Source organism: Jaculus jaculus, chromosome 7 (genome assembly GCF_020740685.1).
Source record: "Jaculus jaculus isolate mJacJac1 chromosome 7, mJacJac1.mat.Y.cur, whole genome shotgun sequence".
NCBI classification, from domain to species: Eukaryota; Metazoa; Chordata; class Mammalia; order Rodentia; family Dipodidae; genus Jaculus; species Jaculus jaculus.
This window is the reverse complement of record NC_059108.1, coordinates 98,289,454-98,316,394: the sequence shown is the minus strand read 5'-3', so window position 1 is coordinate 98,316,394 and position 26,941 is coordinate 98,289,454. Positions and strand designations below refer to the sequence as shown.

The following is a 26,941-nucleotide window of genomic DNA, read 5'->3' as shown; positions in this document are numbered from 1 at the left end:
TTCCAAAGGGACCCTCCTCATTGTGGATGCAGGTCATCCCTATGGGGATTGTGGGTCATGTATTGTGGAGCCAGGTGTCAGGGGGAAGAGGCAATGTCTCTGTTTATAATATTCCAATATGTGGCTCTAACAATCTTTCTACCTCCTCTTCTGAAAAATTCCCTGAGCCATGTTGGGTTTGTTTTAAGTCTACTTCAGTAATGGGCTCTTAGGATCCTCTGGACCTCTGGTTTGGTAGGTGTGCTGAGTGTTCTCATTGTCTATCTCTTTCACCCTTGTGCTGATATCAGGTTCACCTAGAAAAGTCACACTTTTGGACATTTCCCCTATCCCTCTGTGGTTTCAGCTAGGGCCATGGTGAAGTGAGATGGGTAGTTCCTCTCCTCTGGTCCTGCTGAAATCTGAAAAAGACAAGCATTCTACCAATGGAGAGTGAAGTCAGCACAGGTTAAATGGGATAACCATTATTATTTTAGAGAGAATTAAAGGGGTATAGGCCTTCTTGTAGCCCAAGATTAGTGGAAGCTTGATATTGGAAAGCAAAATCCTTATCTGGATATGATTCTGATTTGTTTCCCAGTTCCAAATATAGGTACCTTTCCACTGAGTGGATCTGTCAGCCAATACAAGAGCAGTTGGTTACCTACCATGGCTGTGTGCCCACTATTGCACTTGTGTGAGCATCACATCAGGTTGTTTGCTTCTAAGGAGTTTAAACCTCAAATTGCTCAGCCAGATGTTGGCCACTTTCCCCCAGTAGCTTTTGTAACACCTATTAGCACTAGATGGGCTGCCTAGGGACTGGTTCTCTCCCAGATTCCAGCCAGGTCTTTCCATCTTCTGTACCAATAGCATATGGTGTCTTCAGCAGTAGGGTTTTTTATCATTTACCTCTGATGGGTAACTAAGTGCTCTGATAGAAGTCTTCCTTGTTTTGGGAAACCTTGTAGGTCTCTCTGATCAACAGCTCATTGTGGGTATTAACTGTATCCTGGCACTGGGAATTATAGGCCAGCGCCAAGAGAAAAGAAAGAAGAAAAAGAAAGAAAATAGGGGGAAAAAACAGGAGAAATTTAAGTTTAGGCTTCCTCTTACCCTCTCCAGGGCCCCTTGATTCAGGTGTTCTCCCCAAGGTCCTGTTGACGGTTCAAACTTTTAGTCTATCTTCTAGGATATAGGATTCTATGGTAATAGTTTCATTTGTGTTCCCACCCTTCCCATCCCCTCCAGCCCTACCCTTCCAATTGTCCAGGCTTTGAGATGCCTATGAGGTATGTCAGCAACTCAGGCTGATCCTGTTTAGCAACTGCAAATGAGTGAGACCATGCCATGATTGTCTTTCTGTGATTATGTGAGTTCACTGAGTATGATCTGTTCCAAGTTTGACCATTTTTCTACAAATTTCATTGTGTCATTTATTCTTACTGCTGAGTAGAATTACATCATGTAGATATACCACATCTTGGTTATCCATAAGTCCAATGATGGCCACCTGTGTTGATTACAGTTCTTTGCTATTATGGATTGAGTAGATATAAACATGGTTGAGAAAATGTCTCTGAACAGAGATGTGGGTAAATGCCCAGGAATGGAATAACTGGGTCTGCTGTTAATGCTATATTCAACAATTTTAGTAGTCTACATATTGATTTCCATAGTGATTGTGCCAGCTTACATTCCCACCAACAGTGAATGAGTGCTCCCATTTCTCCACATCCTTGCCAATATTTGTTTTCATTTGATTTTTCAATGTTTGCTAACCATACTGGGGTAAGGTGGAATTCGTTGTTATTTTAATGTGCATTTACCTTGTTGTTAGGGATGTTGAACATTTCTTTAAAATTTTTTTGTTTATTATTTTTATTTATTTATTTGAGAGTGACAGACAGAGAGAGAAAGAGGCAGATAGAGAAAGAGAGAATGGGCATGCCTCCAGCCACTGCAGACGAACTCCAGGTGTGTATGCCCCCTTGTGCATCTGGCTAATGTGGGTCCTGGGGAATTGATCCTTGAACTGGGGTCCTTAGGCTTCACAGGCAAGCACTTAACTGCTAAGCCATCTCTCCAGCCTGATGTTGAACATTTCTTAAGAGTGTGTTTGCCATTTGCACTTCTTCCTCTGAGAACCCGATTTTCTGAGTGGGTTGTTTGATTTTTTTTGTTTTTTCAAGATAGGGTCTAACTCTAGCTTAGGCTGATCGGGAATTCACTATGTAGTCTCAGGGTGGTCTTGAACTCATGGTGATCCTCCTACCTCTGCCTCCCAAGTGCTGAGATTAAAGACATGTGCCACCTGGTGATTTTTTTTATTGTTTAGTTTTTTGAGTTCTTTATAGATTCTGGAAATTAGGCCTATGTCAGTTGTAGACAGAAAAGATTTTCTCCCATTCAGTGGGTAATCCACTGGCTTTCTATGTTGTGTTTATGCAAAAACTTTTTAGCTTCACAAGATCCCATTTGTTGAGTGATTATTTAATTTCTTGGGCTACTGGGATTTTGTTCAGGAAGTCTTTCCACACTCCTATATCATGGAGACTGCCTCCTACTTATTTGTTCTAGTAGGAGAAGAGTTTCAGCTCTTAAATTCATGTGGACTTGATTTTTGTGTGCAGAGAGATGAGTGAGTCTAGTTTCATTTTTGTACATATGATTATCCAATTTGTCCAACGCTATTTGTTGAAGATGCAGTCTTTTCACCAGTCTACATTATTGGCAACTTTGTCAAAGATCAAATAGCTGTAGTTCCTTGACTTAAGATCTAAGTGTTCAATTCTGTTCCATTGGTCTATGTTTTTGTTATTGTGCCAATATCATGCTGTTTTTGTTAGTATGGCTTTGTAATATATCTTTAGATTGGGTATGGCTTTTTTTTTTTTTCTGAGGATATGTTTGGATATCTGAGGCTGCTGCCATTCCATAAGAATTTTGAGATCAGTTTTTCAATCTATGTGAAGAATAATGCTGGTATTTTATTGGTATTGCATTAAATTTGTATATTGATTTTGGTAGAATTGCTTCTTTCACAGTATTTTCTGCTTATCCAGTTGCATGGGAGGTCTTTCCATCTTCTCAAGTCCTCCTTGATTTCTTTTTTGAGTATTTTGATTTTTTGATTTTGTAGGTCTTTCACATCCTTGGTTAGTGTTATACCAAGGTATTGTTTTTTTTTTTTTTTCCATACTGTTGAAAATGAGACAACCTTACACAGATATCTTTCTCTATATGCTTGTCCTTTGCATATACAAAGGCTACTGGGTTTTTGGGTTTTTTTTTTTTTTTTGTTTGTTTGTTTGTTTTGAGGTAGGTTCTCCCTCTATTCCAGCCTGACCTACAATTCACTATGTAGTCTCAGGCTGGCCTCAAACTCATGGTGATCCTCCTACCTCTGCCTTCTGAGTGCTGGGATTAAAGGCATGCACCACCACATCTGGCAGACTACTGATTTTTGTGCATTGATTTTGTATCCTGGTACTTTACTGAAGGAATTAATCACCTTTACAAGTTTTGTCGTGGAGACTTTCAGGTAACTTATGTATAGGATCATGTCATCTGCAAATAGGGCTAACTTGACTTCTTCCTTTCAAATTTGAATCCCTTTTCTTTCTTTATCCTGTCCTATTGCTTGCACTAGGACTTCTAGTACTATGTTGAAGAGCAGTGGTGAGAGTGGGCAGCCCTGTCTTGTTCCCAATTTCAATGGGAACTCCTTGAGTCTTTCCCCATTAAGTATTATTTGGGCATTGGGTGCTTTATATATATCCTTCGTTGTGTTGATATATAAATCCTCTATGCCTATTTTTTTTACAGCATTTTGATCATGAAGTGGTATTGTATTTTGTTAAAGGCCTTCTCTGTATCAGTTGAGATGATCATGTGGTTCTTATGTTTAAGTTTATTTTTGTAGTGTATTATGTTGACTGATTTCTGTTTGTTGAAGCATCTGTGCATCCCAGGGATGAAGCCTACTTGATCAAGGTGAATAATGCTTTTGGTGTGTTGTTGAATTTGGTTTGTGAGGATTTTGTTCAGTGTCTTTGCATCTAAATTCATCAGGGATATTGGCCCATAGTTTTCTTGTTGCATCTCTGTCTGGTTTTGGTGTTAAGGTGATGCTAGCTTCATAAAAGGAATTGGGGAGGACTTCCTGGTCTCCAATTATGCAAAACCGTTTGAGAAAATTTGATTTCAGTTCTTCAATGAAGATTTGATAGAATTTGGTGGAGAAGGTATACGGTACTATACTTTTCTTTTTGGGGAGGTCATTGGTTATATTTTCAATATACATGGGTGATAGGTTTGTTTAGGAGATTAATCTGCTCTGTGTTTAGTTTTGTTAGATAGTATTTGACCAGGAATTCATCCATTTCTTCCAGATTCTTCAATTTGTGGAGTAGAGGTTTTGCAAGTATGCCCTGATGATTCTTCCAATTTCATTGATGCCTGTTGTGACCTCTCCTTTTTCATTTCTGATTTTGTTAATTTGAAACTTCTCTTTTTTTTGCTTGATCAAATTGGCCAGGGGTTTATCAACATTGTTAAGTTTTTCAAAGAACCAGCCTGCCATTTCATTGATTTTTAACATTTTTTTTTTTTTTTTTTTTAGTTTCCAATTCATTAATTTCTGCTCTGATCTTGGTTATTTCTTTACATGTTGAGCTCTTAGTGTTTGATTCTTCTTGATTTTCCAGTGCTTTTAAATGGACAATTAGGTTATTAATTTGGGATCTCTCTGTCTTTGTAATGAAGGCATTTAGGGCTATGAATTTTCCCCTTAGAACTGCCTTCATTGTGTCCTAAAGTTTTGGTAGGTTGTGTTTTCATTATCATTCGATTCTAGGAATTTTACAATTTATTTTTTATCTTCCATAATAAATTCATTGTTTAAAAGCATGTTGTTTAGTCTCCAGTATCTAGTGTAGTTCTTTTTTTTGGTTTTTTGAGGTAGGGTCTCACTCTAGCCAAGGCTGACCTGGAATTTACTTTGTAGTCTCAGAGTGGCCTTGAACTCATGGTGATCCTTCTGCCTCTGCCTCCCAAGTGTTGGGATTCTAGTGTAGTTCTTGATGTGTCTCATTGTGAATTTCTAACTTTAAAGAATTGTGATCTGATATGGTGCAGGTAGTTACTTCAATTTGTTTGAATTTTCAGAGTTATACTTTATGGCCTAATATATGGTCTATTTTAGAGCAGGTTCAATGGGATTCTGAGAAGAATATGTGTTCTTGAGAGTTGGGGTAGAAAGTTCTGTAGATGTCCATTAGGTCTAGTTGATCTATGGTGTTGTTTGATGATTTGTCTGTTGATTATAGTGGAGTATTAAAATCTCTGGCTATGAAGGTGTTGGTGTTTATTTCTGTTTTGTTGTCAAGTAGGCTGTTGGGATGAACACAGGTTTATGGGAGGAAAGAATTTATTTCAGGCTTAAAGATTCTGGAGAAGTTCCATGAATGGTGGAAGAAGCTGACTCTCATTTATATATTCAAGCAGAGACACCACCAATCAGCCAGCAGCATCACCAACACACACCAACCTGACAGAGCTAAACCTCTTAGTACCTTTGGACTAGAATTCAGATCCTTTCCCTTATGGCTGGATTCCAGTATCTGCCCTTCCCTTCCAGTGACACCTCATTCATCCAGGCAGCTGGAGATGCAAGTTACAAACTTATAAATCACCTGAGTCTATGGGAGACATACAATCAAATTACCATATTCTGCCCCTGGCCTCCATAGACCCCAAACCATCTCACAATGCAAATTGCATTCAGTCCAATTTTAAGGTCCTCATAGTCTTTTCCAACTTTAGACTGTTCCTTAACGCTGAATCCTGTAAAATCAAAATGTTACATACTTTCAAAATATAATAGCGGAGAGTAAACATTTTCCTTGCTATAAGGTATAAGAAGGAGAGACTGGACAATGAAAAATTAATAACCATCATGTTAATATCAGACATCTGTAGTTTAAGTCCAACATCCATAACTAGTGATTACATCTCTAGATTTCCAATTTCTAACACTCCACCTGGGCTGAGTAGCCAGGGAAAACTTTCATTTTGAGCCACCAGTGCAGCATGGTAGCCTTTCATAGCATAGTCCTCGCATATCCAATACATCTTGGAATCTCCATTGCAAATCATGGTCCATCTTTGACTTCATACATTGACCTTTACAGCTGTTAAAATAGGAATATTTTATTTACTATGCCTCATCTCAGCAGAGGCATCTATTAACTTCAAACAATGGCCTCACTGGCCACACAGGAAAATTGCACTGTTTCATATGCCATGTCTCAGCAAGAGCTCCTGGAACAATATGACTATATGACCCACTTCCATGCATTTTTCAGGCTTCAAAATTAACACCAGATGTGCAGCCAAACAGCCTTTTGTTAATCCAGGGATGAAAACAATCATGATCTTGAACAGCAGGTTACCTTTGAAATTCTTCCTTTGGTGAAATTTACTTCAGGCATTTTTTGAATGTAAAGTAGTTGGGCCATATTTTTTTTCAGTTGGGATATATACATACATGTGCATATATATACATTTTGAGGTAGGGTCTCACTCTAGCCCAGGCTGACCTGAAATCACTGTGTAGTCTCAGGGTGGCCTTGAACTCCTAGTGGTCCCTTTACCTCTGCCTTCTGAGTGCTGGGATTAAAGGCATGTGCCACCACCCCTGGATAAAATTGGGCTATTTTTTTAAATGGGAAACCAGCTTACATTTAATTGTGATATTTTAAAATTGTGCAAGTTTTTGACATCAGACCTCCCACCTTCTATTTAGTCTTTTGAAATGACAGGGAAATATCATAAATCACAGGTTAATGGGTTTAATAAGTTTATCCCTTCAGTTCCTATTTGCAGTACCCAATATTCCTTTGAAGTACCAGTCAGACCCAGCAGTGGCCAACAGTAAATTTTCATCTTCCAGAGTTGAAAAGTTCAGATTCTCCAAGCATTCTCTATTCCAGTGGCACATGTCCAGAATTGGTATCTCCCCTAGCTGGGGAATTTTAAATGTACCAGTGAAAAAAAGTTTTTTCCCCTTCAAGGAGAAGAAAGAAAATTATTCCTCAGCAGCCAGCCAATCTGACTGTGAGGTCTATCCTATCCCATCTCTTCAGGCTCTCTCTCTCTCTCTCTCTCTCTCTCTTTGCAGTAGAGCAAGAGACCAAAACCTAACCTGATTTACAAGAAACAAGGCCGTGATGGCTAGTAAGGGAGTCAGCAGAAGTAACTGAGATACTCCTTCACCTTGCACATCCAGTGTATGTGCTTCACAGAAAAACAATAACAAATTCACAAAATACAACAGTTAGGATTACAAAACTCATTCATCTGAGGGTGCTGGAAGGCAGCAAAGAGAGGTGGAAGGGTAATGGCACAGGGAGAAAAACAAGTATTCAAATCTGTCCAGGCACAGGAGCTGGTAAATGCTAGAAAAAAGCTGGAAAACCTGTGGTCTTTTCAAACTCATGGTGGTAAAACTCCACATACTGGTGTCAGGACGATCCTGCCTTATGTGCACCAGAGACAAAGATTCCATTTCCTCAAAGAGAAGGGGATATGCAGAGGCCTTTGGCAGTGGGTCCCACCTGGCAGGGAAGGAGAACAGGGAAAAGAGCTGCCACAGCCTCCTTTGGACAGCAGGGAACTAAGCGGCCTGCAATAGCCTTCAGTTTGGCAGGAGATGGATGCAGTGAGGGGAGCTTCTCTGTGGAGGTTAAGCTGCTTAGGGATGACTGCAGGTAGACTGTCTTGTGGAATAGTCTGTTGCTTAAGAAGACCACCAAGGAGAAGAGGCGCAGCTGGAAAAAGTACGCTTTCCCAAGGAGCCTTTGCTTCATTGGCGCTGATGATGAATAAAGGAAACAGGATAGAGAAGAGGCAGCCACTGATGATGTAGGAGGACTGCATTGCTGTGAGGAACGCCAAGGGCAAGCCAAATCCAAAGTAATAAGGCCAATTCCTTTCGATGTTTGACAATCGCTGGTGCATTTCAATTCCTTTATTGAACCAACGATACTCAAAGCAGTACAGTGAGTAAAGAAGTGACATATGCAGCAGAGTAAACAGCTGGCTAACGAGATGGATGGGGAAGAGACTCACTAACATCCCCTGGATAAGGAAAAGAGCCTGTAGCAGAAGATTGAAGAGCATGTCAGCAATTATTTTGCTGACACTGGGGAATGGATGAGGCTTCCTCCCTGATACCTCAAATGCAAGGTCAGCTATATCCTGAAACCAAATGGCATTCACAACTTTGCTAAGCACAAACGGGGGAGCACCCAAAGAGCACTGAAAATGGAGGTGAGAAAGAATTCCAGCCACAACCAGACATCTCCATGGAGCGGTGGGTCACCAATGACCCAGGCTGTTACTGACTGAAGTGCAGGAAGAAACACTGGTAAAACAAGAGGAGACTGAACCAGAATACTCCACCATTCCAAGAACAACACTGGAAAATTGGACTAACAATGAGTGGCTCACTCTCTTGTTTTTGCTCTATGCTCTGGGCTCTCCTCTGTGCCAGGACACTACTTGCCCTTCTTCGAGGCTGTTCTCTCTTTTGCTGGATTGGTCATCTAGCTTTGAGATGGTGCAAATGCCCCAGACAGAGTCTTTGATTCCCCTGCCAAGGTCCTGGAGAAAGGTTTTAACACTGTCCGCTATCTCCTCACCGCCCAGACTATCAATTAGTCAGAGAGGGAAGTACCCCTGAAGTTCTCATCATGAAAGACCCCGCAGCCCCGTCTGGCCGCCGCTTGCCCCCTGCAGCCCCACTGGGCGGCTCGGGCCTGGCTGCCCGCTCCTCCCAGGGGCCAGGACTGTACCCGCACTGTGCATTCCCGGCTGCACCTGGCAAGTTGGGCTATTTTTGTTTTATTTTTATTTATTTAAGAGCGACAGGCAGAGAAAGAGGGAGAGAGAGACAGAGAGAGAGAGAGAGAGAGGGAGGGAGAGGGAAAGAGAGAGAGAGAATGCATGTCAGGGCCTCCAGCCACTGCAAATGAACTCCAGACACGTACGCCCCCTTGTGCATCTGGCTAATGTGGGCCCTGGGGAATTGAGCCTTGAACCAGTGTCCTTAGGCTTCACAGGCAAGTACTTAACCAATAAGCCATATCTCCAGCCCTGTTTTTCCAACCTTAAATCTTATATCTTTCAGTTCTATATCTTCTGTCAAGCACATCAGTCAATAACTTTTATATTCAACCTTGACCAGATTCTCTGGGCATGGGAAACAGAATGTAGCCAGCCTTTGTGCCACTAGCTCAGTTCCAAGAAACTTCTCTGTCATTTTTCTTTCCTCATTGAAAGTTCATAAGCCAGCACAATTGTTTCTGCACTTAGCATTTTCAAACTCTGGCAAAAATTTGGCTTACTGCTTGGAAAGGCGTCTTCACTCTCGAGTACCAATTCCATTAACATTTCTTCAGAAAACAAGTTCCAAAGGACTAAAATTCACATGGTCAAAATCTTTGCAGTAGCACCCCACTTTTCTGGTACCAAATTCTCTAGCAGTCAACTTCCACATTGCTAGGATGAACATCCAATCAACTAGTTATAGGAATAAGGGATTTATTTTAGGCTTACAGATTCATGAGCAGTTCCATTAATGGCAAAAGCTGCTCCCATTCATAAATCCAAGCAGAGAGACTCTCCAAGCATCCAGCACCACAAGCAAGCACCAATACCAGCACACACAAACCTGCAAGAGCTCAAACCTCTCTGTATACCTTTGGGTTGGAATTCAGATTGTCCTTCAGTGATACATTAGGACTGAACTCGAGGATCTTCTTCAGTGACACCTCATCCAAACTGGGAGATAGACACTCAAGTATGGTAGTTTGAATTCTTGTCTCCCAGTAGACTCATGTATTATTAAAATTGAGTTTTTAGCTTCTGTCCCTAGCACATGTACTCCTGCTACAGGGCTGTGTGTTCCTAGGGGGCAGATATGAATTCCAACCCAAGGGTATGTGGATCACTTCCTCACTGCCTGGGACTGTGCTGTTGCTGCTGAGTTTTGCTTTTGTTTGTGGGCTGGTGGTGGTTTTTCTTTCTCTGCTTAGATCTGTGAAAGGGAGCCAGCTTCTTCTATCATCAGTAGAAATTCCTCTGGATCTTTAAGGTTCAAAAAAACCCCTGTCATAAATTGTATCTGGTTTGAAAGTTCATTTCAGCAGTGTAGAGCTGACCACAACACCAAGCTACAAGCTTTATTAAATCATCTTTGTCTATGGGGGACATACATTTAAGCTACTGTAGATGGGGAGCAATAATACCTTTATTTATTTATTGAACGTATTTTATGTGGATACATCATGTTTTGGTACCATATTTTCCCTCTCCCTGCCCCAATCCCACAGGGGACCCTCCTCAGTGGAGTTGCTGTTATTCCCTATGTGGTTGTGGGTTATGCTTTGTGGGAACAGAAATCACTCATTTAGTGGAGTCCATGCCTCTGAGCATGACATCCCAATCTGTGACTCTTAACATTTCCACCCCCTGTTCTGCAAAATTCCATAAGCCTTGGTGGGTTTGTTTTAAGTCTACTTCATTGATGAGTTTTTAGGAGCCTCTGGGTTTCTGCTTTGGTATGTGTTGAGTACCCTTAGCATCTATCTTCCTCACTCTAGTGCTGCTTGTCAGGCTTACCATGGAAGCAGCACTCTTGCTCATCTCCCCTCTCCTGTGGTTTCTTCTGGGTCTAGATCAAAATGCAAGGGGTGGTTTTACTCCTTGGGTCTCACTACCTTGTGAAATATAAAAGATTCTCCAATGGAGAGTAAAGTCAGCATAGGTTAAATTGGATAAGCTTTATTAATTTAGGGAGAGTTTGATGAATATAGCCCCTCTTTTTGCCAAAGACTTGTCATTGGAGGGCAACATCTTTGTCTATGTAGGATTCATACCTGGTTCCCATTTCCACATATGGGTTCCTGTCCACTGACTGGATTTCTTAGCCTATAAGAAAGCTACTGGGGGCTGAAGAGATGGCTTAGCAGTTCAACACTTGCCTGTGAAGCCTAAGAACCCTGATTTGAGGCTTGATTCTCCAGGACCCATGTTAGCCAGATGTACAAGGGGGCGCACGCATCTGGAGTTCATTTGCAGTGGCTGGAGGGCCTGGCGCGCGCCCATATTCTCTCTATATATATCTGCCTCTTTCTCTCTCTCTCTTTCATTCTCAAATAAATAAATAAAAAATGAACAAAAAATTTTTTTTTTAAAAAGCTACTGATTACCCACCAAGAATATGTGCGATCATAGCACTGGGGTATACTTCTTTCCAGGCTGGTTGTGTTAAATATCTTAGACCCCAGTTTGCTCACACCATTGTTAGCCACTCTCCACCATCAGCTCATCTAGTGCTTTTCAACCTGAACTACTGGAAACTTCTTAGGTACTAGACTGGCAGGAGAGCTCCTCCCCCATTTTCAGGGGTCACAGCAAGCCAGGCTCCTTCCCCCATTTTCAAGGGTAACAATGAGCCTGGACCCCTGGACAAAAATCTCAGGCCCTGAGATTGGCAGGAAGTAGGGCCACTCTTTCTTTAAGCCCGGGGTACCTGGACATTCAGATAAGACTTATGCTTCACTCATATCCCTGTGACCTTTGGCCAGTTGCCTAGGAAACTCCTTATATGGCATCAGCCAGCAGACTTCACACAGCCCATCCCCCTGCAACCCTCTTCCCACTATTATGTAGAACACCTGAGTCTCTCCCTATGTGCTGGAATGAATGTTCCTGGGCATTGGTAAGCAAACGTTGACCCCACCAATCCCCTTAGGACCCTCTTCCCACTCTCTCAACTGCTTATAAAAACTCAGTCCCCTGACAAATAAAGAAGCTGTTTTATGAGTACTTCTTCCTGTTGTACTCACAGTTGCTCAAGACCATGAGTACTTCTTCCCGTTGCACTCACAGTTGCTCAAGGACCTGCTCTGGAAGTTGCCTGAATGTCTCCAGGGAACTGTGGCTCCAAGTATCCAGAGATGCACAGCTGGTGCTTAAATAGGGATCTTCTGGGACACATCAGGGTAGGTGATTGCTCAGAAGGACAGTCATTGTCTGGTGCAGATTGGCACCCCATGGCCTTGCCTCCATGCTCTGAGGGCTGGCAGTTTCTCTCCTCCTTTACTTTTGGCTCATGCCATTGTGAGGGACCAGACACAATGAACTGGCAACTGATGTCTCTTGGCCAAGGCCACTCTTTGGCATTGACTGAAGGCCAGTTATCTTCTGCCTGGACCCCAACAGCCCATGTGGATGCTGACAAAACTTTATATCTATTTATCTCTGACACAAAAATCTGGTAATGCATCAACCCTTAAAAGCCTGCAGGGCAACTTGCTGGTGTCTTAAACTTGTGGACAGGCTTGCTTCTGGACCACTGAGGAATCCTCTGTGGTGCTATTTAGCACTCAGGAATGTTGCCCTTTGGTCTTGGCATTTCCACTCTTCTTCTATAATAGGGAACATTGTGTCCTGCCAAAAGGAATCACAGATATGTGGATTGAGGACTTTCCTGAAAGTTAGGGGAATTAAGCTCTCCCAGAGAGAAGCTATCTCCATATTGCCTCCTGGATGATTTCTGGGGATCCATATGATCTGGACACAGGTACCTGCATAGCTTATCTAGCCAGGAGATTGGAGGCTCATGGAGGAAATCCCCCTCAATCTTTTCTACCAACCATAGCAGCTGTTAGGCAATGTATTAGCCTCCCTAAGACCACCTCCACTCAAAAATCAGATGATGACTCTGATGAGGAGAGTCCTGAGGGCTGGCCAGTGGTGGGCCTCAGTTCCCTTGAAAAACCAATAGAAGAAATTAGAAAAAAAAACCCCAAACTCCCCTACACCCACTCCCCTTAATCCACCCTTGCCACCATACCTGCTTCCCAATCTGGGCTGCCCCCTTCCAGACTTATGTAACACAGGCCAAAAGAATCCTAACAAGATAAATTACCCTGGCCAGGACCCTCCTCCATTTGCACCCCCATTTACAATCACACAACAATAAAGAGGCATTCAAACAGGAAGTAGCAGCGTTTCTTGTTAATGTTCAACCAACTTGGGCTCAGCCCCTAGATTGGTAACCCTATCAAGCCAGTGATCTTAAAGAGCTCAGACAGGACATTAGAAAGGATGGGATCAAAGTGCTATGGACTAAGTACCTCTTCCTGAGTCTAGGGGGCTTCATTAATAACCCCCAGGACTGATGTGATATCTTCCAGTTCTTGCTGCCTAGTCCCCTGTTCCTTCAATGGGAAGCCCTCTAGGCAACCCTCAGCCCTGCCAATAAAAGGGAAACCCATAATCTACAATGGGTAACAAGCATCCTAGAGGGTGCCCATCCAAGGCTAGCCTTAGAGGTTAGAGGAAAAATTTTCAAATATCTAATTGATACTGGGGCATATAAGACAATCTTAAAGCAATCTGAAGTTCCCCAACACTGGGATATTCCCAGGCCCCAATTAATGGGGGTAGGTGGTCCTTCACAAGCATGTTACCAAAGAAGCCTTTAAGTGGAAGAACCCAGATGGAACTACAGGTGTCATCTGACCCCTAGTGGTAGATGTAACAACTAACCTGCTAGGGAGAGACATACTTGAGGCTCTAGATGTAGTTATCACCAGTAATATAGAAGGAGAATGAGTTGAGATAGAAGACTATGAGAGATACCTTCACTGATGTCACCCCAATCCTAAAGGCCACTGTTAAGTATGAAACTCCTTGCCTAGAATGGCCCTATAATGAGCCAACCTGGGTTGACTAGTGGCCTCTGCCAAGGTAGAAACTTGAAATCTTAAATCAGTTAGTAACAGAACAACTCCAATTTAATCACATCCACCCTTTGCAGAGCCCATGGAACACTCCTGTGTTTGTAATTCAAAAGGGCTCAGGAGGATGTAGGTTACTACAAGATCTTACGGCCATCAATAAAGCTATGCTTATTTGGGGTGCCCCTCAGAGGGGACTGCCCCTTTTGTTGGCCATTTCACCCAACACCCCCCTCCTTGCTATTGATATGAAGGATTGTTTCTTTTATATTCCCCTGTATCCCTGAGATTGACAACACTTTGCATTCTGAGTCCCTCTATCAAAAATGCAGAACTTGCCAAATGCTTTGAGTGGATGGTCCTACCCCAAGGTATGGCTAATAGTCCCACTATATGCCAAGAAGCAGTTGCTATGGCATTAAGGCCACATTCAGATCAAGGCCTTAATATCTATCATTATATGGATGACATGCTAGTTTGGAAAGACTCCTCCACCTCACCAGCTGAACTAAGAGATCAATTAATACCTTCCCTCACTTAGGCAGGCTTCAAAATTGCCACAAATAAAGTCCAACTTATACCACCCATTACTTTCCCAGAGAAAGAATTATCCTTCACTTCTGCCTAGCCTCTTAAACCCACACTCTCATTTCTCCAGAAGCTCACATTGGCTTTGCTTCAGAGCTTTCTGGGGAACCTCAATTGGCTCCCACCATGGCTTCCTATGCCCACCAGTGATTTACAATCTTATTTTATATGTTGAAAGGTGATAAATACGCATCCCCCCTGCCTCCTAAGCCCAGAGGCAAAACAGGCATTAGCCAAGATTAGTAACACATTTTCTGATATGGCACTTGCCTGGTACTCACCAGACAATCAACTATCATGAGAGCAGTATACCAACCCCAAGGAGTCCTGGAGTAGCTTCACACTTCTATTGGTGGTGCCCCACATATATTGACAGACATTGATGCCCTTGCAGCCATGATCAAAACTGGGTGAGACCGGGCTCTCCAAATCTTGGAAAAAGAACCTGACACTATCATAAACCCCTTCTCCCTTGCTGATATACAATGGCTATTCAGGAACCACTCCCGAATAGGCTTCCCTGGTCAAATTGACAGCCACTACCCTATTGAAAAATGGATTCTAACTGCTTAAAAAAAAAAAAAATCCCTAGAAACCCTCTTCCATTTTTACAGACAGGGGAGGGAGGGGAGCAGCTGTAGTTCCTTACCACCCAGAGGATCAACCTCTCATCATCATTTTTAGGAACTTCCTGACAGATCCCCAGGATATAAGGAACTCTATGTCTTCTGTCTGGCACTCCTAGAGGAAAAAGGCCCCTTTAATCTCTTTTCAGATAGCTACTATGCTGTTAACTTACTCCCCTGGCTTGATTCCTCACATATCCAGTTAGATGAAAACCCTCTTTTATTCTTGCTGATAAAAGTCACCAACCTCATTTGCAAAAGAAGCCCCCTCCCCATTTGTACACCACATAAGGTCTCACAGCCCCTTACTTGGCCCCTCACCCACTGAGGGAAATGCATTTGCAGACCAGATGGCCACCTATGGAGATCCAAGAGACAGCTTCTTGGCCACCCTTGAGGAAACAAAAAAAATTCATGCTGGTGCCCATGTAAACCTTAAGGGATTACAATCGTGCTTCCCTCTGATTCCTCAAAATCAACTCCAACATATACTAAAAACATGCCAGTCCTGTACCTCACTAATAACAATACCTGCCCTTCAGACAATGGGCACTAACACCTGAGGCCTTAAGGCCAATGCCCTTTGGTAGATTGATGACACTGATATTCCCCAATTTGATCATCAGAAATGTGTCTTTGTGACAGTGGATACTTACTCCCATTATATATGGGCCATGGCACAAACAGGAAGAAACTCAAAAAAACTTATATGCTCTCTACCTTTGCCATCATGGGTGTCCCCCATCAAATAAAAACTGACAAGGGTCCAGCTTTTGTCAGTACCTCATTCAACAATACCTATCCTTTAGATGGAAGGGACCAGACCTCATCCTCACCATAGGAGAGGACTTGCTTGTGTCTTCCCACAGGACCAGCCCAGACTCAATTGGGTGCTGGCTTGAAATGTGTGATTCCACCACATTGACCAAAGAGATGGGCTGTGTGATGACAGATCAGAGATGGATGAAATGGAGGAAGCACCACCCCTGCCGGCACCATCTGAGAAAGGGAGCCGCCTGGGGGGATGTCCATGACCTTGTGGACACAGCCAAAACCATATGCCCACCAAAGGCCTCCCTTTCAGCCATTTTGTTTTGGCTTTAATAATCTTACATTCCAATGCAAATGTCTCTCTCACCACCTCTTTTATCGCCCCCCCCCCCCCCAGGATGGTGCTGTTAAGCCTGAGAGACCTATCAAGGGCTCAATAAAATCATTGGCACAGGATATTGCCCTACTAAGGGCTGCCAAGACACTGTCACCTTCTGTGTCTCTTCTAAGTCTGTGGTTTGTGTGAACAGCATGGCATGCTTTGCCTATCACCAAACTAACAAAAAGTGCCTTAAAGACCAGGACTATTATAGAGGATGTCTATATAATTACGGTGCCATTAACTGCTTTAGGCATCCAGACTTTGTCTTTAAAGCCTTCTGGAAAACTAGAGAATATACACTCTCCATACAAGACTCCTGGAATGAACGCTGGAGGATAGGGGCAAGGGAAAACTCTATGGGAGTATCTACTACTCATCATCTCCCTCTGGTGCTCTTCATAGCTCTATACAGTATATCCCACTTCCCACCTAGTGCAAGCTATGCAAACTAACCATCATATTCTCTCACAGGAAAAACAAGTCACAGAAAAAAAATACAAGGGCTGGAGAGATGGCTTAGCGGTTAAGCGCTTGCCTGTGAAGCCTAAGGACCCCGGTTCGAGGCTCGGTTCCCCAGGTCCCATGTTAGCCAGATGCACAAGGGGGCGCATGCGTCTGGAGTTCGTTTGCAGAGGCTGGAAGCCCTGGCGCACCCATTCTCTCTCTCTCCCTCTATCTGTCTTTCTCTCTGTGTCTGTCGCTCTCAAATAAAAAAAAAAATTAAAAAAAAATGCAAGCCACTATAACATGGATACAATATATCTAATATGTGGCTGTTTACTTTACTAACCTTCCTAATGCTTCTGCTTCTTTTGTGCATCTCCTACCCATCCCCTGCTAAATGCAGTTTCTATTAATGCTACCCTTGAATACCCTACATCTATAACAAACTATTCCCAACCCCACCTTACTGATATTCCCCTCTTTTATGCTGCTCAGGGTGTGCCTCTCTGCTTCTCCAGCTCTAAGGTGACCAAAGCTGAATACCTCCTCAATATTTCCATAACCAGGACCACTTGTGTCAAGTCACCTGCTCTCCTGTGGTGTGAAGAGTTAACCATTCTATGCAAAATGTTTCCTCTCCCACTTATTGTTCCCCAGTCTTGATTGTTCCACAGGTGTATCTCTATAAGGAAGAAATGGCATATCAGCTCCATCCACACCAACTGAAAGAGATTTCATCCCCCTGCTGGTGGGCCTCAGTGTGATGCTGTCCTAGGGTGCCTCTGGTGCTGCAGGAGCAGCTCTTGTTCAGACCAACCACCTCATGGGGGTCTTCCAAAACAAGCTTAACCAAGCCATAATATCTACTGCCAACAGCCTTGAATCTATCCAGAGACAATTGAGCGCTCTTGCTGGTGTGATACTTCAAAACTGTAGAGCCTTAGATTTCATTACTGCTGAACATGGGGGGACACGTGTGGTCCTTAGCTCCCTCCTTGCTGTAGGAACTCTATTACTTGTAGTCCCTTGCCTAATCAAATTTCTCAGACAACAAATAACTAAAATTGCTATGATTTCTCTTACTTTTAGTGAGGTTTTTGTTCACCCTTTCAATCTTGGTGCTTGTGATAGGCTTTTTTTTTTCCTTTTTCTTTTGAGATTAATCTGCTCTGAGTTTAGCTTTAGTAGGTGGTATGTGACCAGGAATTTATCCATATCCTGTTTTGTTGAGTAGCAGTTTTTGAAGTAAGTCCTGATGATTCTCCCAACTTCACTTACTGGTGTTGTGATCTCTCCTTTTTCATTTCTAATTTTTAAAATTTGAATAACTTCTTTTTTTCACTTGATCAAATTGGCCAGGGGTTTATCAATCTTGTTTATTTTTTCAAAGAACCTGTTCTTTATTTCATCAATTTTATTATTTATTTTCTCAATTTCTGATTCATTAATTCCTGCTCTGATCTTAATTATTTTTCTGCATGGAGAGTTTTGAGTTGGTTACTTATTGGTTTTCCATTGCCTTTAGGTGGCTGGTTAGGTTATGGATTTGGGATCTCTCTATCTTTGTTATGAAGGCAATTTTCCCCTGAGGTCTGCCTTCATTGTGCCCCTTAAGATTTGGTATGTTGTGTTCTCATTGTCATTCATTTCTATAAATTTTGCAATTTCATTTTTAATTTTGCCCACTACCCACTTACTGTTTAAGAGTGTGTTGTCAGTTTCCAGGAGTCGGTTGGTTTCCTGGAGCATCTTTTGTTCTTGATTTCTAACAATACATCACTGAGATCTGATACCATGCAGGAAATTATGTTGATCCTCCTAAATATATGGAGGCAGGGTTTGTGACTCAGCATATTGTGGGGCTCCTTCCCGCTCAGGTAGTGCCAAGGGAAGGACCAGGCCTGCTGGTTCCTCCCTAGGGGTTGAGGGGATGATGAACGTCGGACGACTCAGAAACCTCTCCTGGCCACCGGAGAAAAACCACACTGAGTTGGGAGTCTTTTCCATGCAGAAACAACTCACTTTATTACTCTGAGCAGTTGCCTATATCATGTTGGGGACGAAGGTGGGGATTTTAGGATGGGGGAAGAGGTAAGGGCCAATAGTAAACTTTAACTATTGAAATGGTAATTACAATTGCCATGCAGAGGTAGCAGGCCAGAAGCCATTAGGCGTCTTGCTGAGTCCTAGCTGGCCAGAGACAGGTCACCAAACTTTAGCTAGGCTCAGGAAGTTCCACTAGGCCTCACACCTGGGCCTTTCAGGGCCCAACAGCATATGATCCTTTTTAGAGTAGGTTCCATGGACCTCTGAGAAGAACGTGTAGTCTCTGGATTTTGGGTAGAATGTTCTGTAGATATCCCTTAGGTCTAATTGCACTATGGTGTCATTGAGCTCTCTTATTTCCATGTTAATTTTCTGTTTGGATGATCTATCTATTGCTGATAGTGGAGTATGGAAGTTCCCAACTATGATGGTGTTGGTCATTATTTCTTTTCTATTGTCAAGTAGGTTTTATTTTATGAATTGTGGTGCACCTGTATTTGTGTTTTAAAGATTGTAATATCCCCTTGTTGGATCACTCCTTGATAAGGAAGACATGACCTTCTTTGTCTTTTTTGATTAGTTTTGGTCTTAAGACTATTTTTTGGGGGGTTTTCGAGGTAAGGTCTCTCTCTAGCCCAGGCTGACCTGGAATTCACTATGGAGTCTCAGGGTGGCCTCAAACTCACGGCAATCCTCCTACCTCTGCCTCCCAAGTGCTGGGATTAAATGCATGCGCTACCATGCCCGGATTAAAACTATGTTTTAAATTTAATTTATTAGTTTTCTTTTCAGCAAATACAGGCAGTTTGGTACCATTGTTTAGGTTCATCCATGATCTACCCCCTCCCAATGGACCCTCCTTGTTGATGTAAATGGGTTGTGGAGTTATTGGTATGATAAATGTCTCTGCATAACATGACCCAACATTTGACTCTAACATTCTTTCCACCCACTCTTCCACAAAATTTCCCTGAGCCATGTTGGGTTCATTTTTGGTCTGCTTCAGTGCTGAGGTGTTGGGGCTCTCTGAGGCTCTGGCTGTCTGATTTGGTAGGAGTTGATTTTCCTCTGTGTTGGTCTCCTTCCCCTTTGTTCTGGTATCCGGTTCATCAGGAAAACAGCATCCTTGCTTGTTTCACCAATTTTCTTTAGTTTCAGTCGGGCCCCTTTTGAGGTATGTTGGGGCAGCTTTCCCTTTTGGATCTGCATCTTTCTGAACAAGAGAAGCAGATTCTCTAATGGAGAGTAAGTTAGCACCCATAAAATTGAGAAAACACTTACTTTTTGATAGTGAGTTTAATAGGTGTAGGCCTGCTTGTACCCCATGATTAATGGTAGCTTGATATTGGAGAGAGGGCTTATGTTTGGATATGGTTCTGACTTGTTTCCCAGCTCCAGCTATGGGTCTTGTACCACTGAGGGGGATCAGTTAGCCAAATCAAGAGCAGTTGGTTCCCCACCATGGCTGTGTGTCACTATTGCACTTGTGTGGGCATCACAACAGGTTATTTGTTGCTAATTAGGTTAGACCATGAGTTGCTTGGAGAGATATTGGTCATTTCCCCCAGTTGCCCATGTAGCACCTTCTGGCACTAGACACACTGACTGTCTGGGGACTGACTCTGTCCTGGCTTTGAGCCATGCCATTTGATTTTACATGTCAGCTGCGTATGGAATCTATTTACAAGATATTAGTATAGCTACACCTGCTTGCTTCTTATTTCCATTTGCTTTGACTATCATTTTCCACCCTTTCACCCTGAGGAGGTGTCTGTCTTTAGTGGAAAGGTGGGTGTTTTGAAGACAGCAGATTGAGGGGTCTAATTTTCTGATCCACCCTGTTAACTTTTGTCTCTTGATGGGTGAGTTAAGGCCATTAATAGTTAGGGTAAGAACTGTGTTTTGATTTAATATGTGCTGTATTGTGGTGGTTTATGTGGTTTGGTTTTTTTTTTTGGCCTTTGTAGTTTTTATGCCTTCTTGTTGTTTGGTTATTGTGGTTTGCTTCTCATTGGCACTTGAGATTTTTTATTTGAATCTTCTGTGTGGAGCAGTCCCTGAAGTACTCTGTGTAGGTTTGGTCTTGTGTTCATATAGATGTATAGCTGAGTTTTATTGTGGTAAGTTTTTCTTTCACTATCTATTATGAGGAATATTTTTGCTTTGTAGAGTAGTTTAGGTTGGAAGCTACAAGTTCTTAGAGTTTGCAGTGTTCCATTCCAGGCCTTTTGGGCTTTCAGAGTTTCCATTGAGAAGTCTGAAGTAATTCTGATGGGCTTTCCATTACATGTAACATGTTTTCTCTCCCTAGCTGTGTTTAGGTCTTTCTATTTTTGGTTGATGTGTAGAGTCTTTATTTTTTATTTTTAAAAAATTTTTATTAACATTTTCCATGATTATAAAAAAATCCCATGTTAATTCTCTCCCTACCTGCCCCGACACTTTCCCCTTTGAAATTCCATTCTCCATCATATTACCTCCGTATTTCAATCATTGTACTTACATATATACAATATCAACCTTTTAAGTACCCTCCTCCCTTCCTTTCTCTTCCCTTTGTAACTCCTTTTTAACTTACTGGCCTCTGCTACTAAGTATTTTCCTTCTCACGCAGAAGCCCAATCATCTGTAGCTAGGATCCACATATGAGAGAGAACATGTGGCACTTGGCTTTCTGGGACTGGGTAACTTCACTTAGTATAATCCTTTAAAGGTCCATCCATTTTTCTGCAAATTTCATAACTTCGTTTTTCTTTAGTGCTGAGTAGAACTCCATTGTATAAATGTGCCACATCTTCATTATCCACTCATCAGTTGAGGGACATCTAGGCTGGTTCCACTTCCCAGCTATTATAAAATGAGCAGCAATAAACATGGTTGAGCATGTACTTCTAAGGCAATGAGATGATTCCTTCGGATATATGCCTAGGAGTGCTATAGCTGGGTCATATGGTAGATTAATCTTTAGCTGTTTTAGGAACCTCCACACTGATTTCCACAATGGTTGGACCAGATTGCATTCCCACCAGCAGTGTAGAAGGGTTCCTCTTTTTCCACATCCCCGCCAACATTTATGATCATTTGTTTTCATGATGGTGGCCAATCTGACAGGAGTGAGATGGTATCTCAATGTAGTTTTAATCTGCATTTCCCTGATGACTAGTGATGTAGAACATTTTTTTTAGATGCTTATATGCCATTTGTCTTTCTTCCTTTGAGAATGCTCTATTTAGCTCCATAGCCCATTTTTTGATTGGTTTGTTTGTTCCTTATTATTTAACTTTTTGAGTTCTTTGTATATCCTAGATATTAATCCTCTATCAGATATATAGCTGGCGAAGACTTTTTCCCATTCTGTAGGTTGCCTCTTTGCTTTTTCACTGTGTCCTTTGCAGTGCAAAATCTTTGTAATTTCATGAGGTCCCAGTGATTAATCTGTGGTTTTATTGCCTGAGCAGTTGGGGTTGTATTCAGAAAGTCTTTGCCAAGACCAATATGTTGAAGGGTTTCCCCTACATTTTCCTCTAGCAGTTTCAGAGTTTCAGGTCTGATGTTAAGGTCTTTAATCCATTTGGACTTAATTCTTGTGCATCTTGAGAGAGAAGAATCTATTTTCATCCTTCTGCAGATATATATCCAGTTTTCCCAACACCATTTGCTGAAGAGGCTGTCTTTTCTCCAATGAGTATTTTGGGCATTTTTATCGAATATCAGGTGGCTATAGCTACTTGGGCTTACATCTGGGTCCTCTATTCTGTTCCACTAATCTATATGTCTGTTTTTGTGCCCGTACCACGCTGTTTTTGTTACTATGGCTCTGTAGTGTAGGTTAAAATCAGGTATGGTGATACCACCAGCCTTATTTTTGTTGCTCAGTATTATTTTCGATATTCGAGTTTTTTTGTGACTCCAAATGAATTTTTGGATTGTTTTTTATATTTCCATGAAGAATGCTTTTGGAATTTTGATAGGGATTGCGTTAAATGTGTAGATTGTTTTTGGTAAGATTGCCATTTTCACAATATTGATTCTTCCAATCCAGGAACAAGGGATGTTTCTCCAGTTTCTAGTGTCTTCTGCAATTTCTTGCTTGAGTGTTTCAAAGTTCTCATTGTAGAGATTCTTTACTTCCATCGTTAGGTTTATTCCAAGGTACTTTATTTATTTATTTATTTTTTGATGCAATTGTGAATGGGAGGGATTCTCTGATTTCATCCTCTGTGTGTTTGTTGTTAGCATATGTGAAGGCTACTGATTTCTGTGTATTTATTTTGTATCCTGCTACATGGCTGTAGGTTTTTATATGCTCTGACAGTTTGCTAGTAGAGTCTTTAGGGTTCTTTATGTATAGAATCATGTCATCTGCAAATAATCATAACGTGATCTCTTCCTTTCCAATTTGTATCCCTTTTATGTGTGTCTCTTGCCTTATTGCTATGGCTAAGACTTCCAAAACTATTTTAAAGAAAAGTGGGGACAGTGGACACCCTTGTCTTGTTCCTGATTGTAGTGGAAAAGCTTCCAGTTTTTCCCCATTTAGTAATATGTTGGCTGTAGGCTTGTCATAAATAGCTTTTATTATATTGAGATATGTTCCTTCTGTTCCCAGTCTCTGTAGGACTTTTATCATGAAGGGATGTTGGATTTTGTCAAATGCTTTCTCTGTGTCCAATGAGATGATCATGTCATTTTTGTCCTTAAACCCGTTTATATAATGTATTACATTTAGAGATTTGCATATATTGAACCATCCCTGCATCTCTGGGATAAAGCCTACTTGGTCAGGGTGAATGATCTTTTTGACATACTCTTGTATTCTGTTTGCAATATTTTGTTGAAAATTTTTGTATCTATGTTCATGAGGGAGATTGGTCTGTAATTTCCTTTTTTTGTTCTATCTTTGCCTGGTTTTGGTATCAGGGTGATGCTGGCCTCATAGAAGGAGTTTGGTAGAATTCCTTCTTTTTCTATTTCCTGGAAAAGCTTAACAAGCAATGGTGTTTTATCTTCCTTAAATGTCTGGTAAAATTCATCAGTGAATCCATCTCGGCCTGAGCTTTTTTTAGTTGGGAGATTATTAATAACTGTTTGGATCTCCATGCTTATTATAGGTCTATTTAACTGATTAATCTCATTTTGATTTAATTTAGGTAGGTCATATAAATCAAGGAAGTCATCCATTTCTTTCAGATTTTCATACTTTGTGGAGTATATGCTTTTATAGTATGTCCCTATGATTTTTTGAATTTCTCTGGAATCTGTTGTGATGTTACCTTGTTCATCTCTGATTTTATTAATTTGTGTCTCTTTTCTCATTCTTTTGGTCAGATTTGCTAAGGGTTTATCAAGCTTGTTTATCCTTTCAAAGAACTAAGTCTTTGTTTCATTAATTCTTTGGATTTTGTTTGTTTGTTTCTATTTCATTAATTTCTGCCCTAATCTTTATTATTTCTTCCTGCCTATTGATTTTGGTTTGCCTTGTTCTTCTTTTTCCAAGGCTTTAAGGCGAAGCATTAGGTCGTTTACTTGCGACCTTTCTAATTTCTTAATATAGGCACTTAAGGCTATAAATTTACCTCTTAGAACTGCCTTCATTGTGTCCCAGAGATTTTGGTGTGTTGTGTTCTCATTATCATTTGACTCTATAAATTTTTTGATTTCCTTCTTGATTTCTTCATTGACCCATTCATCATTTAGTAGTGCATTGTTCAGTTTCCATGATTTTGTGTATGCTCTATGGCCTTTTTTGCTACTGATTTGTATTTTAATTCCATTGTGGTCAGATAGAATGCAAGGAATTATTTCAATCTTCCTGAATTTGTTAAGGTTTGCATTGTGTCCTTATATATGGTCTATTTTAGAGAATGTTCCATATGCTGCTGAAAAGAATGTATATTCTGTAGCCTTTGGATGAAATGTCCTGTATATATCTGTTAGGTCCATTCCTTCTATGACCTCATATAGTCTAGATGCCTCTCTGTTTATTTTTTCCCAGGATGACCTGTCAATTGATGAAAGTGGGGTGTTAAAGTCACCCACCACCACTGAGTTTGGTGTTATCTGTGACCTTAGTTCTAAGAGTGTTTGTTTGATGAATTTGGGATCCCCCTTGTTAGGTGCATATATGTTTAGGATTGTAATGTCCTCCTGTTGGAGTGTGCCCTTAATCAATATAAAGTAACCTTCCTTATCTTTCTTGACCAACATTGGACTAAAGTCTACCTTGTCAGATATTAGAATAGCAACCCCTGCTTGTTTTCTAGGCCCATTTACTAGAAACACCGCTTTCCAACCTTTCACCCTAAGATAATGTCTATCCTTTGTAGAAAGGTGAGTTTCTTGGAGACAAAAAATTGTAGGATCCTTCTTTTTAACCCCATCTGCAAATCTATGTCTTTTCATTGGGGCATTGAGGCCGTTGATACTAAGAGATATTATTGAAAGGTGTGTATTTATGTTTGCCTTTTGTGTGTGTGTGTGTGTGTGTGTGTGTGTGTGTGTGTGTGTGTGTGTTTCTGGTTCTACCTGTGCTCTCTTGTGTTAACTAGTATTTGAGTATTGCTTGTTTTTTCTAGGTTCCTTATATGTGCGCTTTTCCTTTTCTTCAGCATGGAGGATTCTATCAAGTATTTTCTGTAGAGCTGGTTTTGTCTTCAAATACTCCTTTAACCTGCTTTTGTCATGGAATGTCCTTATTTCTCCGTCTATTTGAATGGATAACTTTGCAGGATAAAGTAACCTTGGTTGACAGTTCTTATCTTTCAGAATGTGGGATATATCACTCCAAGCCCTCTGGCTTTAAAAGTTTGTGTTGAATAATCTGCTGTAATCCTGATGGGCTTGCTTTTGTAGGTAACTTGATTTTTCTCTCTAACTGCTTTCAGTATTTTTTCCTTGGTTTGTGTGTTTGGTAGTTGATTATAATATGACATGGCGAGGTTCTTTCCAAGTTTTGTGTGGCTCGGGATCTAAAGGCTTCCTGTATCTGCATTGGCACTTCTTTCCCAACTGGGGGGAAATTTTCTTCTATGATTTTGTTGAAGATACCTACTATGCCTTTGGAGTGGAATTCTTCTCCTTTTACTATGCCCTGAATTCTTATATTTGATCTTTCATAGTGTCCCGAATATCTTGAAATTCCCACTCATACTTTTCTATAAGTTTATCTTTCTCTTTGTTGGCCTGTATTAGATCTGCCACCTGGTCTTCTAGCTTAGATATTCTGTCCTCTCCTTCATCCATTCTACTGGTGAGATTTTCTACAGAGTTTTTTTAATTCATTAACTGTGTTCTTCATTGCTAGTAATTCTGACTGGTTTTTCTTTATTATTTCTATTTCCTTATTTATGTCTTGTATTGCCTTCTTTATTTCATTAAATTGGTGTCCTGAATCTTCTTTGATTCCTTTGATTTCCTCTATAAGGTCCTCTTTGACTCCTTTGATTTGTTCTCTGACTTCTTTGAACATATTTACAATCATTCTTTTGCAGTCTTTCTCAGGCATTTCCTCTAACTCATTCTCACTGGAGGTCATTTCTGATGCATTAATATTTTTAGTTGTATTTATATTGTCTTGCTTTTTAGTGTTCTTTGTGTTATAATGTATATATTTTTGCATCTTGGATTAAGTTAATGCTTGGATTTTCTAGCTAGCTGGGTATTCTTAGCTGTATCAGTTGATTTGATGTTATATATTTTCAGGGTAGGAGCTTAAGGTGTTAGGTGTGTCTCTTAAGACTCTCAGGGTATCTACAAAGGTGCTCCTAGGGGTTGAGTTTCCTTGCTATGGGAGTATTCAAGTAGGCTGAGTGGAATAAAATACAGGTAGATTCTAAAAGTTAACTAAACACTGTACCCATTCAATCAAAAACAGCCCCAATTATGTATGCCAAAGTAATTATTATTACAACCATATCTCTATCAACAAAGAGGTTAAGATTTCTGGTCTGTTGAGGGATCCAAGTCAGCTTGTGACCAAGTGAGTCCCTTCCCTGGTGCACTTCCAGTTACCTTGGATGATTTTGGTCTCAGTCAAGTTGCTGTCTGGTTGTTGGGGTGCTGTTCTGATTTCTGGAGCTGGGCACTGGCTTTTCCTGTGGGGCAAACCAAGCCTGGCAACTGTGGCCCTGCAGATCAGCACCCTGGTGCTGGAACTGCTGCTGCTAAAGCTGCTGCTTCTGGGTCTGCTGCTGCTGGGTCTGCCATTGCTGCCGCTCCTGGGTCTGCTGCTGTTGGCGCCTCTGTTACCGGTGCTGGAGCTTCTGGGTCCCGCTGTTGCCCCAAGTTGGCAT

General features: G+C 41.3%; 1 pseudogene; it reads right to left on the bottom strand.

Moving 5' to 3' along the window:
• Positions 1-326: 326 nt before the first annotated feature.
• Positions 327-26,941, bottom strand: LOC101598124 (annotated as a pseudogene).